The sequence below is a fragment of the Hyperoodon ampullatus genome, assembly GCF_949752795.1.
Source record: "Hyperoodon ampullatus genome assembly, chromosome: 8".
Taxonomy (NCBI): domain Eukaryota; kingdom Metazoa; phylum Chordata; class Mammalia; order Artiodactyla; family Ziphiidae; genus Hyperoodon; species Hyperoodon ampullatus.
This window is the reverse complement of record NC_136921.1, coordinates 57,672,773-57,691,854: the sequence shown is the minus strand read 5'-3', so window position 1 is coordinate 57,691,854 and position 19,082 is coordinate 57,672,773.

The following is a 19,082-nucleotide window of genomic DNA, read 5'->3' as shown; positions in this document are numbered from 1 at the left end:
TAGTTGGCTTCTCTCTGTTAAAATCTTCAGAACTACAGACCCCAGACAATCAAACTCTTATTTTCTTTTCCTATATGGATATCCGATTAACCCAGCACCATTTATTACAGAGAGCACCATTTCCCTAACATACTGCCCTGTCACCTTGTGTTACATCAAGGGCCTGCATATGTGTGGGTCCAATCTGTGTTCTTTTCTGTTCCATTGTTTTATATGTGTGCATGATGCAAATACCACATCTTAATTAGGGTAGCTTTATAAGTCTTTTTATGTGGTATTGTTTGTTGTCCTTTAAGACTGATATATTATTATTGGGCCAATCCCTTCTCATATAAACATTAGATTCAAATTTTTAATTTCTAGAATTTTTTTTTTTTTTTTGGAGGGAAAAATTTTGTCTGGGATTGCCCTGACTCTGTAGTTTAGTTTGGAAGAACCGACATCTTTAAAATATTGATTCTTCCAAACTGAGAAAATAGAATTGCTCCAAGTTTCTTGAAATATTTTAAAATATTTCTCAACAATATTTTGTAGTTTTCTCTGTATAGGTCCTGCTCATCTTTCATTACATTTATTCCAAGGTATTTGAGGGTTCTTGATGCAAGCTTTAGTTACATTACTTCTCAAGTTTCTTTTCTAATTGTTCCTAGTACATAGAAATATAGTTGAATTTATATATTGTATCCAATAATTGTTAAAGTTATTTTCCAATTCTAATAGTTTGTCTTTAGATGCTTGTAGGTTTTCTAAGCATACCATCATGCCTTTGGTAAATAACACATATTTCTTCCTTTTCATACCTAATAATTTGTATATATTTTTGTTGCCTTATTACTGTCTAGGACCACTGGCAAAGTACTGAAAAGTGTACTGATAGTGAACAATTTTATTTGTACACTTAAGGGGAAATTATAGAGGAGGAAAGATAATTTTCCCTCTACCCTTCTATGTTCTTGGCTGAGATCCCCCTTTAATAAAAGACAGATTAACAGGAGGAAAACAAACAGATGCTTAATAAAATGTATACCTCCTATATGCATTGGAGATACCCAGGAAAACAGAGCAACTCTTCAAAATGACCTAAACCACTACCTTAAATACCATCTTCAATTAAAGAAAGAAGATGTTGGGGTGGGGGGGAAGCCAGGTATGAGAGGTTATCAGGTAAAGCACAGTAAACAAAGGTAATGTGCTTATGCAAAATTAAGTCTTTGTCTTCTTCATTGATAAGAGTTTCTAGCGATATAGTCATTCTTTTCTTCCTGATACCCTTAAAAATGGAGATTTCCCTTATAAATGTAAGTTTCTCTTGTAAAAGGGAAACTTAGTCTTGATTCCCAGAGCTTTTTCTGTCTGCTTTTTCTTAAAATAATCAATTCAAGATAATTCTCATGCCAAAGAGGCATATTTTAGGGTGGAATATTCTGCTCTGCTTCAAAGCCACACAGGGATTTCAGATTCCGTGAAGGTGAGCCGTTAAATGGTAACATGTATAGTCTTTAATAAGCATGAGCGTTAAATAAGTGCCACTGTTACATGTGATCTAATATGCATTGAGACTTATCCAGATCAAAATTTCCAGCCCTAGCAAAAGACGTTTAGTCAATTTCCAAACACCAAAAACCCAAATCAGGAGAAGAAATATGTGAATAGAAGACATGCAGGCTGGAGGTTCTGGAATAAAGACTTTTAAGAAGCTTTTTAAATGAGAAATGAAGGCCGCATTGGGATATAGGAAGCCTGTCAAAGATACAGAAAAATAAAAAGAAATTTAAAAGCCATTGCTCTGGACTATTTGTCACCTTCATGGTGTCTCAAGATGTGCAAGTTAAATAAAAGAGGCCTGAATTATTTTAAAACTTTTATTTTCATGTGCTGTGCCATTTTAACTGCAGCAGTGCCCTAGGTATGAACTGCATGGGTCAGGGCAGTAGAAGTATTTGTATACATTAGCTTTATAATTTTCCTACAAATAGGGGAAATTTTGCCCTGTGATGTAAATACTAGGTTTTCACAAGGTACTTCTGCTTGCAGCTGTAGGGGAGAAAATATTTTTTTCTTCCACCCTTCTAGGTTCTTTGGCTGGTCTAACAGTTAAATTGACAAAGACAGATTAACAGAGGAAAAACAAATTTAATTCTATACATTAAAAAAGCAAAATTCAACTGAGTAAATTTGAAGATCTAATTCGCTTTGTCCAATAATTCATGAATTGGGAAGCATCCCATCTAGCAAACAGAAAGGAACTCTGAGGAGATGTACAAAATGGAAGGCTTTTATAAACAGAAAAAAAGGGAGGAACAAAAAAAAGCAAATTACTTCATCTTTCTTTGAGGGAAAGAAGGGGTCTATCAGGCAGATTATGTCACTAGTGCTGACTAGGTAATTCCAGACTGGTGAAAGATTACATTCCTGGGAGAGGCTGAAACTGCAATTAAGTCTCAGTTTGCTGACTTGGAGCTTATCACAGGTGACTCCGTTTTGGGCCTCTTGTTTTGGCTTTTGTTTTTTTTAACAATTCTCCCCTTTTGGTCATGACTCTAAGCTTAACTAAGAGGTGTGATCAAATTTTAAGTCCTGAGGGCTGCTCTCAGCTCTAACTCTGCAGTTCTCACAGTTTTTATTGACTTTTCATGTGACATTTATGGTTCATAACATTTTTTGCTGACTCCTTATGTTGTTCACAGGTCACGACTTCAGGTTCACCATTTTTTAGTTGGTCATTAACTTCATTTCTTCTTTGATGTTCTAGTCTTAGGGAGATCATTTGTTTGGTGATTAGTGGCAGCAAACATGCACTTAAAGCTTTTGAGAGAATACAACACACCAGGGAGACTACTATGATTATTATAAGTAGAAAAATTCCCAGTGTCTGAAGTATACTTCAGAGCCATGGTCCTGAAGGCCCAAAACAATCAAAATCAAATAAAGATCAAAGAAAGACCCCACTGAAGGGGTCAATTTTTATGCCAAGTGGGCTTGCTCAATGATCTTACTTAACTGAGTTTCAACTTCCTCAGAAGTGTTAACCCAGGTGCAGCAGGTGGTGTTGGCCAGAGCACAAGCACTTCCTCGCTCAGCTAAATGATACTGAAGGGCTATCCTATAATCAAAAACAACTTTGGCCAGAGAGTCTAAGGATTTTTGTTGTGCAACTATTGCCTTAGCAGCGGATTCTGCAATATTTTCAAGAGTTAAGGAGAGGTTCCTGATCACAGCCTCACTTAAATTTACTTTTTTTTTTTCTCTTCATTTAACCAGACTGCTTTCCAGCTCACACCCAGTAGAGACAGCCCCAGTGGAGGGAACTGAGGGCTGCGGGCTGGTGTGGGCACAGGAAGGCAAGGAGGGGAATAGAGGGGAGGGGACGTGCAGCACCCAGAACCACAGCGACACGCTTTCCAGAAGAAGCACTGAGGACATGGCAAGCAGGGGACACTCAGGGTTAGGGACCCTCAGCTCTGATACCAAGACCAGAGCCTCCTGGGTGGCGTTCTTTCCCTGGCGGGGGCAGAGCCTACCCGACACCTCCCTCAGCACTACAGCCCAGGGGAATAAGCCAGGTCACCGGGAAGGGCAGGGAGGAACCCAAGCTATTTTTTTCAAAGTACGGGCCTGCCCCAGTCCTGTTGGGTGGTGGGGACGAGAAGGGGAAGAGTGACAGGCAAGCTCAGGGCAGGGCTACCTTAGTTACGCTCCGCAGGCTCCGGATGAAACAGCTCCAGGCAGGAAGCCTGCCTTCTCCCAGAATGGGTAGGAAGTCAGGTCGCAAGTTTGCGAGGCCAGGAGCTCGAACGGCAGCAGCCGCCAGTAGAGAAGCTACCCAGCACTTGCGGCTCCTTGCCCAAAATCACACGCCCTCGTCTGGGGTCACTCCTCTCCAAGGCACTAAGGGGCGGTTTAGGGGCGGAGCTAAGGGCGGAACTAAGGCGCGGCGCAGGGAATCCTGGGACTCTGCGCCACGGCGCCTCCGGGAGACGCCGCGCTGCTCTCTCCAGGGCTCGCCTGGTCTCTGCTGCATCCTTCCGCTCCTCCTCTTAGTGCCGGCCCGTTGCCGCTGATGCCTGTGGCTGGGACCTGTGCCAGCTCCCGTTTCAGCCCTGCCCGTCGACCTATATTTACTTCTCGCCAGGGAAGTTGGGTTCTGCCAGAGGAAGCAAATCCTGAATCACGAAAGCCTTCTGGTAAGTCTTTTCCAACTCACCCATGTAAATTAAAGGGAGTTGACTAATGAGGTGTCTCTGTTTGTGAACAGTTAGGGGCTCAGTAAGAACCTAAGAGGCATTTCCCAGTTATGCCTCAGTCCTCTAGGCATCCCTAAGGCCCAAGGAGAGTGATATAACCACCACAGAAAAAAATAAATCCTGTTGGGGCACAAAGCATCGCCCCTAGGGAGCACTGTTAATGAACTCTCGCGTCATGGACAGATTGAAGTTTTGATGACAAATCCAGCAGTCTGAAACTTTACCCCCTTAGCAGTGGCCTGAGAAATATGGAAATGAAATTATCTTTCCAGGCCAGTGCCAAAGTCAAGAAAAGAAAAAGAAGAAAAGAGGGTTTTAGGTTTAAAGTATGAAGTCTTGATCCCGTATCTTGCGAGGAAGCAGTCTACATTGATGTCAGCTGCTTCTCTTCCTTGTCAATTTGATTTGGAGGTCTCCAGCATCGGGGCAGGAATAGGTGACAGGTGGAGCGTTTTTCAGCTGTGAGATGTTTGTCCAAGGTTCAAGTCTCTGAAATTTGGCTGCCATGGACTTAGTATAGTCCCTTCCAAGGAGATTCAAGCAGAGTCTTTGTTCTTAATGATTCCAAGTCATAAGTGTGGGAGAAAGTTGGAAACATTTGTTTGGAGAGTCGTGGTCAGATATTTGAGGAAACTGAATTCAAAATCTTACAGGTATATAATAAAACGTCAAAGACAATTAACAGGATCAGAATCTAATATTTACAGAGGTGGAAATATAATTTTTTTCTACAATTATCCCCATTTTTTCCCACAGATAATCACAATAAGACATTTATTTGAATTAAATTTGGCCTGATTATTTTCATAATTTTAGCAAGAACGTATGCAAGTAACTAACTATATTGCTATGAAAATATACTCAAGAATTTCTGAATTCTAGAGGGGTCAGATAGGAAGAAAAAATAAATGTTTCATCTTTGTTTACAAAGGTATGCTTTACCAAGTTGCTGTAAGCCATAGTAAGAGAAAAGAAAAAAAGTTGCTTTAAATCTGGAAAAAACAAAACATCAAGGAACCAGCAATGTTTCAAGCAATATATATATATATATATATATATATATATCATAAAATAATTAGTTATCCTTCTAAGTTCATCAGTTGTTTGTAAGTAATACTTGTTCTGCTTGAATCTAGTTCAATTTTATTGTCTTGTAGTTATCAGAAATCTGTACTTGTCAAAATCTTTTCCATGAATCTCCTTGAAGACAAAGCACTTTTATAGGAACACTTTTGCAAAAACATCTGAGTAAGACAATGATTCTCTGTAAATGACAAAGAAATATGCCCATTGTTAAAGATTTGATGAGAATTCATTTAATAAGGACATGTAGTTATTTCTGTGATACACATTTTAAGATAATAACTGAAATTATGACTGATAATGTTATGCCAGGACATATTAGATTTCCAAGAAGTTTTGAGACCCTTATACCTAAACAAATACAATGTAAAGTATTAGTATTACTTTTTATTTGACAATGCTTCCCATGCAATTTAACATATCAAATAAGCTTAATTAGTTTAATAACTCCCTTTTTATAAGAAGAGAGAACAAATCTTTTGAGATGTTCCAGGGACCCTCTGAAAAATCTGAGTTGGTTCAGGGTCAGAAATACTTCATTTGGAATTTGCTTTTGGGAAAGTTTGTCAAAAATATTAAAAGGTTTACATAATGGAAAAGAATATTTTTAAAAAGTGTTTATATATGTACAGCTGAATCATGTTGCTGTACAGCAGAAATTAACACAACATTGTAAATCAACTATATTTCAATAAAAAAATTTTAAAAAGAAAAAAATATTAAAAGGTTTAAAAACACTTGTTCAAATAGTATCATAGTTCACTGTAAAAGAATACTTAGTTATCCATTTAATTGTAATGACAATTAAAGTCTTCAAGGGCAAATAGAGAAAGTTAAGCTGTACAAAAATAAATAAAAAGGAAAGAAAGAAATTTAGCTATTTTAATAGGGATGACTCAGTTTTATTAAGTAATCAAAGACCATACGTAATCAAAGATAAAAACAACAAACACAGGAAATTGTTTTGATAAAACACAGAATCTTCACTTTCTAGACAGATCATTTAAAAGGTAAAAAAACAAACAAAAAATACTTTTGTTTGCAATTTCTTATTAAGAACTGATAAAAATTCCAATAAAACTTGTTCTTCCAACAGAGAAAACCAAATTCTGATATTACACCAGTTTACTTTTGATATTAAAACTTGTGATTATCAACTTTTTAAAAATAAATTTATTTTAATCTTAGCCAGCTTGATGAAACATAAATTTTTTCCCCGAGATTTCCTTTCCACAAACCTCTACAATTTTGTCCTGGTTTTCCTTTTTTCCCATTCTGAAATAATCAGTTTTACTTTATGACAAAATTACTTTCTTTTTCCTCATCAAAAATTTATCTCCATTCCTCGTACCTTTTTATTACTGAAAACACACATCCTACTTTTCTTGCATATACAGATGCTTCCCTTATTATTTCTAGTAACTTTACATATATTTATATTTAATTATATATTTATGTAAAATATTTGTTTACATTTTATATATTTATTTTTATATTTTTGATATATTTAACCCTAAAAACCTTAATTGTTTACTGAAAATAAAGATGTAAAAAATTGTGAACTATTATATTAGCATCCTATGGCTTGACAAATTAATACTTCTTATAATTTTTGGAAGCATATGCCTTCCATAGTAAATTTTTCAGAGTGGCACAAAACCTGTACTAATAGACCCAGATATCTGTAGCTCCTCTGTTAAAGGAAACCAAAAGTGGATAAACCTGTCTTCAGTAATTAGTATTTCAGCATTTTATCTTATTTAGAAATTACTTGGATACTTAATGACTACCTCTCATTTAATTTAACTTAGCAAAACTTTAAAATTTCAGGTTACCAAAAGGATTTGGGGAAACTCTTTTAAAAATTACCTAAAAGCTTTTATCCCACTTATATCTATTTAATATACTTGTTCTCAATAATTATATATAGATTACTTATGAAAATTTTATTATACAAAGTTATTTTTCTTGCCGACGTGTTTTGAAACAGAGATAACAAACTTACTTTACTAGTAAACGCAGGTAGAAAAGAGTTGCACATCTGCATTAATTTTAATGTTGGTAACTCTGATAAAGACATATTTATTTTAACTAAACCAACAAACTTAAAGTAGCTTTTATTTACTAAAGATTATCTCAGATCACATGGACTTGAAAAACATTTGGATTAGATTTTATTCTATTTCTAAACATTTTATGAATACATAATTCACATGTTTAATTTTCTTTAGGCCAACTAAGTAGAGCTCTTTTACAAATTAATTTTAGTAATACCATATGAAGGTAGAAAATACCACACATCTATAATATATCTATCTATCTATCTCTCTCTCTCTATATATATATACACATACACATAAACATATAGACAGATGCAAACAGAACCTTACAGCTTCCAATTTAAAATTACTGCCAGGGGGCTTCCCTGGTGGCGCAGTGGTTGAGAATCTGCCTGCCGATGCAGGGGACATGGGTTCATGCCCCGGTCCGGGAAGATCCCACATGCCGCGGAGTGGCTGGGCCCATGAGCCATGGCTGCTGAGCCTGCGCGTCTGGAGCCTGTGCTCCGTAACAGGAGAGGCCACAACAGTGAGAGGCCCGCGTACCGCAAAAAAAAAAAATTACTGCCAGGAATCAAGCACAATAATACACAACTCACTAGTTTTAAAAGAAGTTGGATCTAAGTTGTTTTTCTGGCAGATGGAATAAATTAAGGTTACCTGCTCATATGGCTAAAGTTTTTATTAATATTGGTGGCTCAGAGGCACAGGGAAAAATATAATGCAAGTTCTTCCAAGAAGGACTTTGAATTGTTTCTGCAGCCACATACCTGGTTTTCCAGAAATTCGTAAGATAAGGATAGTTGCCTTTAATTCCTCAAGAAATTGGGTTGTAACTTAAATGACATCATAGGTTGATCCACCCATAAAGTCTTTTACAAAGGTTTCAAAAGGTCCCCCGGTATATAATTTTATTTTAGCTTAGGGGAGAAGGTCTAAAAAATTTCCTATCAGTCTCTGAATATCAGCTTTCAATTTTGCCAAATTTCTGATCATAAAGTTATGAAATTTGTTCAAATATCTTGTCAGGTTTCAGCCAGGACAAACAGTAAATATTTCTGGCATGATTAAACAACACACTGGACTTAAGAGGCATCCCCAAACAGGGTGTAAAAGAGGTTTTACCTCTCTCTACCAGGTTTATAGACAGAGATCCTGGAGTGCTGACTCTAAGAATTCTCACCCTTCACTGGCTTCTGTCAGTTTTTCCAGCATTCCATCTGCAGCTTCTGAGTGGGATTTAAAGTAGAGTATATCCTTGGTATCTGTCAGAATTTATCAAGGTTTTTTATTAATTTTAATTTCTGTTTCACCTTGTTTGATTAAGGAAATAATGTAGCAGTTTTCTAGAAAATCCCTCAGAGTCCCATCAACTCTGGGAAGGGCCCTTAAGGGGGCCCTCCTTCAAGAGTAGGTATGGGGGTGTCTTGAAGGCCGCTAACATGGTGGAGTTTTGTTTATGGCTGTGTAATCTCCTAAGAGTGGAAAGACAATTCAGACAGAGAAAATGAAAATGTAAAGGAGAGTGGAGAGCAGTAGGAGATGTGTCAGTCTTCTATCTTTTGTTTTAGGTACCTCTTCTGTCTTTAATTTTTATTAGCCTTTTGCAACAGATTCTTTTGTGAAGCTATTTTGGAATCTTGAAGCCTTTTGGGGTCTACTGCATGACTATTAAAGTTGATATCTCATTGTGTTTGCTTAATTTGGGAGCCTTCACTTCTATGTACACTTCTTAAATGCTCTTATCTAATTGGAGCATTCCTCATAATGGTCATAATTTCCCTGAGAATTGGCGGCAGTTTGGTAGGACCCTTAGCTGCAAATGGAGTGCAACCCATATTTCTGTCTGGTCATATTTTGGGGCCCCCAGTCTGATGGTTACCAAGCCAAGTTCTCAGGACACAAAATTCTAGGTTGTCTTTAGTAAGATTTCAGCCATTTTTATAAATATTTGTAGCTTCTGGGACCATAGTTCTTAAGCAGATGTGCTGGAAGGTGACACACTTAACTCTTTGGATTTTAAAGATCCCATTTCATTTATTTGTTTATTTATTTACTTATTTATTTAGCTAAGCCCTTCGGTCTCTCAGAGCCAAACTAATATCTAAATGGTATGTACAGCTGGGTTGGAAATTGTATGATGTCTTACAGCATACTTCATTGCCCAAAAATTTTCTTGAGGTTTGTGGATGACCTAGTGTTAATCTAACATGTTCTGTGACCAATTTGTCCTAATACAGGAGTCTTTGAGTTAGGTGGCAAACACTATAACAGCTTTTAAACGCTTGATAAATTCTCACCAATTTTACCACTTCTTTTTTTTTTTTTTTTGGTTTTCTGAGATTCCCATTAACAATAACCTTTATTTACATAAAACACACTAGACCCAATTCAGCTTAAGTCAGACTTAGTCAGACTCCAGACCTAGTCCAGTCCTGGACCCAGTTCAGTTCCAGGCCCATTCTGGTTTTTAAGCTGAACTCAGTTTGATCCTGGCCGGTAACCACCAACACTTTCCAACCTGGAATTTGGAAACTGGGGAAAGGACTGAACCAGCAGACCCCAGAGAATGAGATCTGTGGACTGATTCCAAACAAATGGGAAGTGCAGCTGCCACCAACAGTTCCCAACTTGGAAACTGGGGGCAGAACGAAGGGCTTCTAACCAAATGGAAAACGTTTCCAAATGGGAAAGCCAATTAGATTGGGAGCTCAACAAAAAGAGTGGAGCTCAGAACCAAGAGGAATTTACTCATGGCCTTTGGAAACACAGACAGGCCTGTGTTTCTCAATGTCTCCAAAGGCAACAGAAGTTCCTTTTGGATTCCATTTTGGCCATCAAATCTGTTAAAAAAAAATTCAACTAATGAATTTGAAGATCTAGTTGGGTTTGTTCAATAATTCATGAATTGAGCAGCATCCCAACTAGCAAATAGAAAGGAGCTCCAAGGAGCTGTACAGAATGGAAGGTTTTTATGGGCAGAAAGGGAGAGAGAAAAAAAAGAGTGGATTACCTCATCTTTTTTGGGAAGATGTAAGGTGTTTATCAGGTGGATTACCTAACTAGTAATGACCAGGTAATTCCAGACTGACTGGCTAAAGGTTACATTCCTGGGAGATGGAGAAACTGCAGTTAAGTCTTGGTTTACTTATGTGACTCCATTTTCAGCCTGTTGTTTCTTTTTTTAACAATACATCCAGAAGCTCCACAAAGATCTGAGGCCTAAAGGCAGTCAGGCAATTGAAGCTTATATGCTGTCTTGAGCTAAGAAATGGGATATGGGCCTGGGGCTTCAAAGGGGAGGAGGGCAGTTCACAGGAAGATGAGCAGATTTTGGTAACCAGATGTATGCCCCGCCAAGCAGGAAAGTCTTTCAGATAAAAAAGTTTTTTCTGGTAATAGGTCTCTTTCTGGGCCAGGCCCCCTATCTAAACTATTTTAGGCAGTTAAGGGAGAGGTAAAAGTTTTTTCTGAGTCTGTCAGGTCTTGAAGGCCTTCAGCTCAAAATAATTCACATGCAAAAGTGGTACATTTTGAGGTGGCATATTCTTCTTCCCTTCACTGCTTATCTTAGCAGTGTACTTATTCCTGTTCATGTTCCTAATTTTCTCACATCCCTTCTTATGAACACATAAAACTAGCCCTTACATACTCAGGTTTGATCTATAGAATATTTTTCAGCAAGTACATAATGGACAGGTATTTCCATTCTGGAACTTATGTTCATAATGTTGTTTATAATGTTTCTAAAATGGAGATTTTTTATTCTTTGGCTACTGCAGTAACTGAGGAAGTTGGGCTTCTCTGATAGCTACTGGTTACTAAGGGAGTCTGACTCATTTTCACCAATATCTAATGGGACCATGTAAAGTTATCTGTGCAAAATGAAAATAAAAAGCAAAAAGAAAAAGTCCAACTTTGTTATTGCCTGTTAATAGTTACTGGAGGAACAGAAATGGTCCCATAAACAAAGAAATAATATATAACTTGAGCTACATTTCTAAATAACTGATCATCAAGAAACAGCCTGACATTATGGAAGCTAATTCACCACTGCTGCCCAGCAAATCTTTTATCTCAAAGAGAACTCAACAGAGATCAGATTGTTTTAGTTTGGTTCCTCCAAGAAGCAGACCCTGAGTCAAGAATATGGGTATAAGTTTTTCATTTGGATGTAATCCAAGAAAACATGGTGTGGTGGAATAAAGATGAGCTTAAATTCTTTAACACTTTTTCTGTTGAGAATGAGGTCTATTTATTCACTGACATATGCATGTTTTAATGTATGCTGTATGCTTTGATCAAGGAATAGACTAGAAATGTATGACATAAGTGATGCTGCATAATTACTGAGACTAAATCAAGAATCCTACTGCTTTTGCCTTAGTATTTTGGAGCAATTTCTCTGGGCACCCTGGGTCCCCATAGAAAAGGTCAAATGTATACTGAGACTTCCCTGTTGGACAGGTCCCATGTTAATTCCATAGCACATATTTCCTGTTCTATGTTCATGACCCTATGGTCAGAGAATGCTTTTAAGCAGAGAGTTTGGGGAGACCATTAGTGTGAAAGGGAACTACCTGTAGGGGGCCTTTAGGGTAAGAACATGGATATGGTACTAAACATGTGGATTTAGTTCCCAAATGTTTGATTAAAAGAACCCTTTGAGTGACTTTACTTTTATAGTTTCTGTGATTCATGCATAGGATTTTAAAGCCTCTTATTATCCTGAACTTTGTACTGGGTCAGAACCAGAAGAAAAACTGTTATTGGCCACAGGTATGAACTTGGCCTTTGTCACAAGTGAGAAAAAGGAAAATAAAAGGCATGGAAGGCTTACGTAAAATACATATGTGACCTCCTGTTGTGTCATAAACAGACAAGACATTGGGAGTATACCAAAAGAACAAGATTACAAAGACTTCTTCCTGTTGGGCAGAAAGAAGGGCCTAAGGTCAATCTATCTCAGATACCTGATTCTCTTGTGTCTACCTTTATGCTTAAAGCTGAAACTGTTTTTTTGTTTTTTCTTGGTAAATAAGGACAAAGTTCTTCCTGCAGAGAGGGTAAATGTGTGCTGGGGGAGGTGCAGATGTCTAAGGAGGAAACAGTGCCGGTGGGTAGAATGGCCCAGAGTTATCACAGGGTTATCAAGGATTAACAGACGGGTTGATCTTAAGTTCTTTTAATTTTTAATTGTACTAATATAACCTATTGAAAGCAACACAAGTCACTGTATTGCTGTCTCCCACCATGACAAATGGAGGAAAGCCACATCCCCAGCAGGAGGACATAATCCATGGTCTCCAGGGTTTAGAGGTAGTCAGTCCCTGCTAATTTAGGAAGAAGAGAGTATCTTCAGCAGCCTGAGTCCCAGAAAGCCTGGATAGTTCTTCCGCATGAAGAGAGAGGCTGACTTTCCATTAGCAGGTGCCAGTGAGGACAACAGTGACAGCTTTGCTAGATAGTACCTTCATTGTGTCAAGACTCCACTAAGAAACAAAACAAAACAAGACAAAACAAAACAAAAAAACCCCAGTAATTTTCCTTTGGTCCAGTTGAATGGAGTTAAAGTTGTGATTTGTTGACTCCAGATGTGCCCAGCTGTTTGACTCTTCACTTCATTCCAACAAATAAACCCACTAATTCAACATTCAAACCAACATTTACATCATTATAACAAAATGGTGAACCTTCTAGGAATGTGTTTGACTGTCTGGTGACTGTCTCTGAAGTTTCTCATGACATGATACATGAAAAAACTAAGAAAACCAGGCTCAAGAAAGATTTTCCTGGGAATTATTCTCACTGAAATATATTATAAACCTAATGGTAAAAGTGTCTTTTAATGTAGATACCTGAAATGCTACAGTGCTTCATACATATTAAAGCAGTTAAGAACTACAGCAATGGCTTCCTTGTGACTATTTCTAATCACAAGGTATTTCTTACCTTGCTTCTACCTCCTTTTTACTTTGCACTTCAAAGAATTCGGCTAACCCTGGAATATTGCCATTTAACAACTTAGCTATTGCACAGTACAGATAAGGTGTTGGTGACTTAAAACAAAGTATTGGTTGATCCTACTTCTTTCCAGTAACTTAAGTCAATAATGTTGAATCATGTAGTATACTTGTTATTGCTTTTGTTGTCTTGATAAATCCTGAAGATTAAGTTTCTTTCATTTTCTTCTCAACAGACCATTTGGTCCTTTCTGTTACCGCTTAGTTTTGTCTGATTTAATGGCAGTTTTGTTGATCACTTGTCTGCAGTTTCTGTTACTCCCGCTGTTCTTTTCACTTAATTATTTAAATGATTACACCATTTTCCCTTAAAATAGAGGTTCATTTGTAAAGTCCTGTCAGTTAGTCTCTCACCTTTAATGATGTTTATTACAGCAAGAAGCAAGATTTATTTCAGATTTGTCTCTCTTTCTCTCTCTCTCTCTCCATTTCTGTCTCTCTTTCTCTCCTTGTAAAAATCTTTGAAAATGAGCACTGAAACAATAGTGTGATGAAAAATGTCAGTTGAAAAATTGTGGTTCTATCTTTTGTTGCTGGTAACTTTAGAAACTTAATAACTGAGAATTAATCACTGAAGGCATGACTTAGAATATGGACGATGAGGTGAAAAAATAGAAACCAGAGGCTAAATTAAAATATTCTAAAACCAAATGCTTTTTTAAAATCCAGACCAAAAAATATATGGTTGCATCATTTCTAATTTATTTGACATATTATGAGACTCAGGCTTATAATTTTCTCATACAAGTCCATAATACTGAAAGTCTTCATGTAGGCATAAGTACATGAAAAGCTTTATGGGACAAAACTTATTAGATACTGTGTTTGGGAAACTCTTGTAGCATTTCTGATCAAAGAAAAGAAAGAAGTTATGGGGGAGTGTGTTAGGGAAAATTAACTTCTGTCTATCCCATAGATACTATATTCCTACAACATTAGGGAATGTAGAAACATAGATATATCTCATAATTGAAATGGCTGTTGGTGTATATCTATTTCAAGCCTCAGTCTGCACCACATATTCTTTCTATGTGGTGGAAGCAACTCTGTGACCACCAAAGATTCGTGGCCTTTTTCCATAGTATGTAGTAGGTGCTGGCAGAAAGCTCTTCAGCCAAACATGTATTTTTCAGTCCTCTTATCTCTAAGCAGATACATGATTAACTCTGGCTAATGAAATGTGAGCAAAAATGAGTATCATCTCTTCAGTAAGAGACTTATGTATACTATGTGTGTTTCTCATGCTTTCCCCCAATATGGTGTGAAACTTGTTGGCCCCATGTGGAAGACTTCAGCATTATGAATGCAGAGGGTCTGAATCCTTGAGTCTGCTTGGAGGAAAGCTGTCTAACAAAGCACATCTGTTTAGGTTGGTACATTTTTTTCTGTAAATGGCCCACTTTGTAAGTATTTTAGGTTTTGTGGGTCCCAGTCTCTTAATAGGTTGTGGGACAGATAGGCCTGTGGTCATGGTTTGCAAATCCCTGTATTAAGCTATTGAAATTTAAAGGTTTTTGTGACAGCAGTTAGCATACAGATTAATGCACTATGTAACAGGGGTTGGCAAACTTCATCCCCAAGCCAAATCTAGGCTGTAGATGGTTTGTATCAGTAATGTTTTATTTGGACACAGCCATACTCATTCACTTCCATTGTCTCTGTGACTGCTGTTGCACTACAAAGGCAGAATTGAGTAGTTGAAGCAGAGACTATACTGCCAGCAAAGACTAAAATATTTGCTATCTGTACCTTCTCAGAAGAAGCTTGCTGATCTTTTTCACAACTTTGGTAATAGTTTCCCTGTCTATAAAAGTACTTCTTCGTTAATATGGCAGTCACAACTCTCAAGGCAGCTCATTTTACAAACTGACAAATTTCTCCCACACATTAAGCCAAAATCTCTTTTAATGTAACATCTATCCTTTGATCCTAGTTCTTGCCCTGTAACCTCACAGCATAAAATGTTTCCTTTTCAACAAAGTAGACTCTCAAACATTAGAGTACTTTTGAAAAGAGGAAAATGAGTTACAGTGAGATATAGCACTCATTCAGCTCAAAGAGCAATGGTTTGCTCTCCTTTCCATATAATAATTCCTCAACTTATTTGTTAGAACCTAAAAAAGAAATACCTAGTTCAAATTGACCTCAAAAGTGAGTTCTTAACGTATAAATCTCAAATTATGAAAAAAAATCAGTTTTATGCTTCTGTGGGAGACATTGGATATATTTCCTTTTGCTTTAATGACATTAAGGATGAGATTGTATAATGTGTAACGATTATCATTTAATAGTGAGACTGTGAGGTCAGAATGACCTAAAGTCTAAATATGACTTTGTCACTTGTAAACTGTGTAACTCCAGGCAATTTTCTTAAGTCCATTATGTTTCACTTTTCTTGTCTGTGTAATGGGAAAATTATTACTTAGAAATACTAGCTCTTAGGTGTGTTTTGAGGATTAAAAGAGACAATAAATCTGTAATGTTCTGTGCTATCCCAAACACATGAGAAGAATTAAGAAATTGTTATTTATTATGGTGCTAATGCATGCTTTCATTTTTCATCGATATGCACTAGGAATAGCATCTTGTTGCCATGTTGCCTATGTGTTGTCACACAAGGATCACGGTGTATGTGGATTTTGAAAATTTGTATTGAATTCAGTTAACAATTATGTTAAGACCATTCTAACTCTTGTGCAATTCTTTAATGTTTATTTACAAATTCTACAGTATGATCATATATTCATTTGTGCATATGTATTCCTAAACATTATTTTGGTGTGACTGTTATACAATTTTCAGTTGTTTTGAGGACTCTGTATAGTTCTTATACAGACCATCTCCCATTTGCTGCCTTCATTATTTATTAGGCTAAAATGAGAGTCATAGATTCTTAGAGTGAATGAGAATTTAATCTGATGATACTCCATTTAAGGCATAAATAGCTGCACTGAGATTAATTTAGTATTCAACAAATATTCAGAGTGTCTGCTCTCCTCCTCACAGAGTTCTCATCATGTTCTCTTGGAACATTCAATTCTAGTGGAGAAGAAAGACAATCAACAGGTTAACAATAAATAAGAGAGGACAATGTGGTAATGAGATCACGGTTACTTTTCCAAGAATAATCAAAGGAGATACCCCTTATCACTAAGGCTCTGTTCAGTTGCTACCTTCTCAGAGAGAAGATGCAAGGGAAGAGCACACCAGGCTAAGAGAACACTGAGTAAAAACAACTCCTTGAGTCAGAAACAAGACAGTGTGGGAAAAAATAGTGTCAAGTGGCAAGTCATCATCTTGGCATGGCTTAAAATTACATATCCCAACTGGCCTCATCAACAGAAAGTTCTTACTGTAAGAAAATATGTCTTCTTTTACTGCTTTCCAGTTTTATCTAGTTTACCTTTGGAACTGTGCAGTAGAGCCTAATTCTTCTAATATTTGTCTTCTTTAGCTTTAAACTTCCTCAATTTTTTTCAACATTGCAAGATGGTGTAATAAGAAGTGTCCTGGCTTTGTTGTTAGATAAACACCAGCTCTGATATATATTAGCTATGTGGTCTTGACATAATCTTTCTTAGCCTCAGTTTTCTCTCTTGTAAAGTAAGGATAATCGCACCTAGCTTCCAGGAATATTGTGAGGGTTAAGTGAGAAAACTGTATAAAGTACAAAGATAGCACCAGGCACATAGCATGTGTTAAACGAAAGGTAGATCTGAAAATAACAGTTATTACATTCTCTTTACCCTTGACTTACGGTAGCTCTCCTGTTTGTCAGTGTTCCTCTGAAAATGGCAGTGCCCAGAATTTAGTACAGGACAGGGTGCACTGAGGTCATTAATTAAGGACTATTGCATTCTTTGTTCTTTACACTTTATAATTGAAGCCTAGGATGACTTAGTATTTTTGGCAAGTATATGGTACTTATATTGACCTTACTGTAAACTAAAATCTGTCTTGTTTGCATATGTCTGTCTTTTCTATCCTTTTCTGAACTGGAACTTAGATGAGAGGCAGTGTACCACAGAGGATAAAATACTGGCTTTGTGGTCCCATCTGGCTTTTGTTATTTTTTCTAAGAGAATAATTTGTATTTTTACTGAAATAAGAGGTGGGGATACATTTTAACCCACTAGAAAGTGATTTTAGTGATGAGATTTTTGCTTGAATAATTTGCCTAACATACACCCAGAGACACATCCACTTTTGACTGTCACTCAACTTCTTAAATTTGAAACCAATGATATTCAGTAAATGTCTTTTTTTAAATATACATTTATTTTTAAATTTATTTTTGGCTGCTTTGGGTCTTCGTTGCCACGCGCAGGCTTTCTCTAGTTGCGGCGAGCCAGTGGCTTCTCTTGTTGCGGAGCACAGGCTCTAGGCGCACGGGCTTCAGTAGTTGCATCACACAGGCTCAGTAGGTGGGGCTCATGGGCTTAGTTGCTCCGTGGCATGTGGGATCTTCCTGGACCAGGGCTCGAACCTGTGTTCCCCTGCACTGGCAGGCAGATTCTTAACCACTGCGCCACCAGGGAAGCCCAATAAATGTCTTTTGCTGAAGCATAACAAGAGAATTTTTGGCTAAGGAAAAGTCCATGGTTCTTTCCAAAGCACAGCCCATCTGGCTTTGAATGCTGGCTTTTTAATCTGTCTGAACTGGAGCAAGTTGTTAAAAAATTCTGAGCATTTTTTTTTCATTTATTGAGTGGATATTAACTACCCTGAAGGGTTTTTATAAAGATTAAAAAGGATAATATATTTAAAGAGTTAGTATAAGGCCTAGGATATAATAATAGATCAATAAATAGTAGCTATTATTAACAATCTATTAAACTGTATTTTGTTAGTCTAATCATTACTCTAGTTAAGTTTCTTTTTTTAGATTCTTATTCTGTAATCTATATATGTTCTCTTCCATTTTTGAGTCAGGCATCAATTTTATTAACGTTCTAATACATTTATGACTATGTGATTAATGCACCTTTGAAAAGGACAAAGCTAAGTGTAGCATCCCAGGATAATCCACAAGATATCTCTCTGTATGTTCAGTTCATGTGGGTATAAACAATCAACCAATACCAAAGATACATTTGTTCTTTTGAGCTATATTAGCTGTTGATTCATGTGTAGTTCAGTTTTCTTTGGGTTGACATGTGATTATATAACAGATAGCTTGGGTAGGTAGCAATACAAAAATTAACTTCATTATCCTTAATTTGTGAAGTATGTTAACATTCAAATTTCTATTTTTAATGACTGCCAAATTTTTTTAAAAGATTTATTTGCTCAAATCACACTCATTTATTAGAAGCCAAAAAGAATGCATATGAACGGTCATTTTACTGCAATCACTATAGTCTCACCATTTGCAATAATTTCTGTTTATTCCTGACAATGGACAGAGAAGTCCTTTATTCCAACAAATTAGAGTAGAAGGACATATTTAACAAAGCATTTTTCATTCTGCCATATTAAATTTCATGGGCATATTTTTTAAAGGTTTTGATTTGTTAACCTCCCTATCAGATTGTATCAAACTATACTATTAAATTTTGAGTAATTCATGTTAGTACTTAGAATCTCAATAATGAATCTTTTGATAAGTGGTGCATTCTGGGCTTCTGGATCAGGTAAATGAGATGTGCAACCCATTACAATTGCACTGTAAG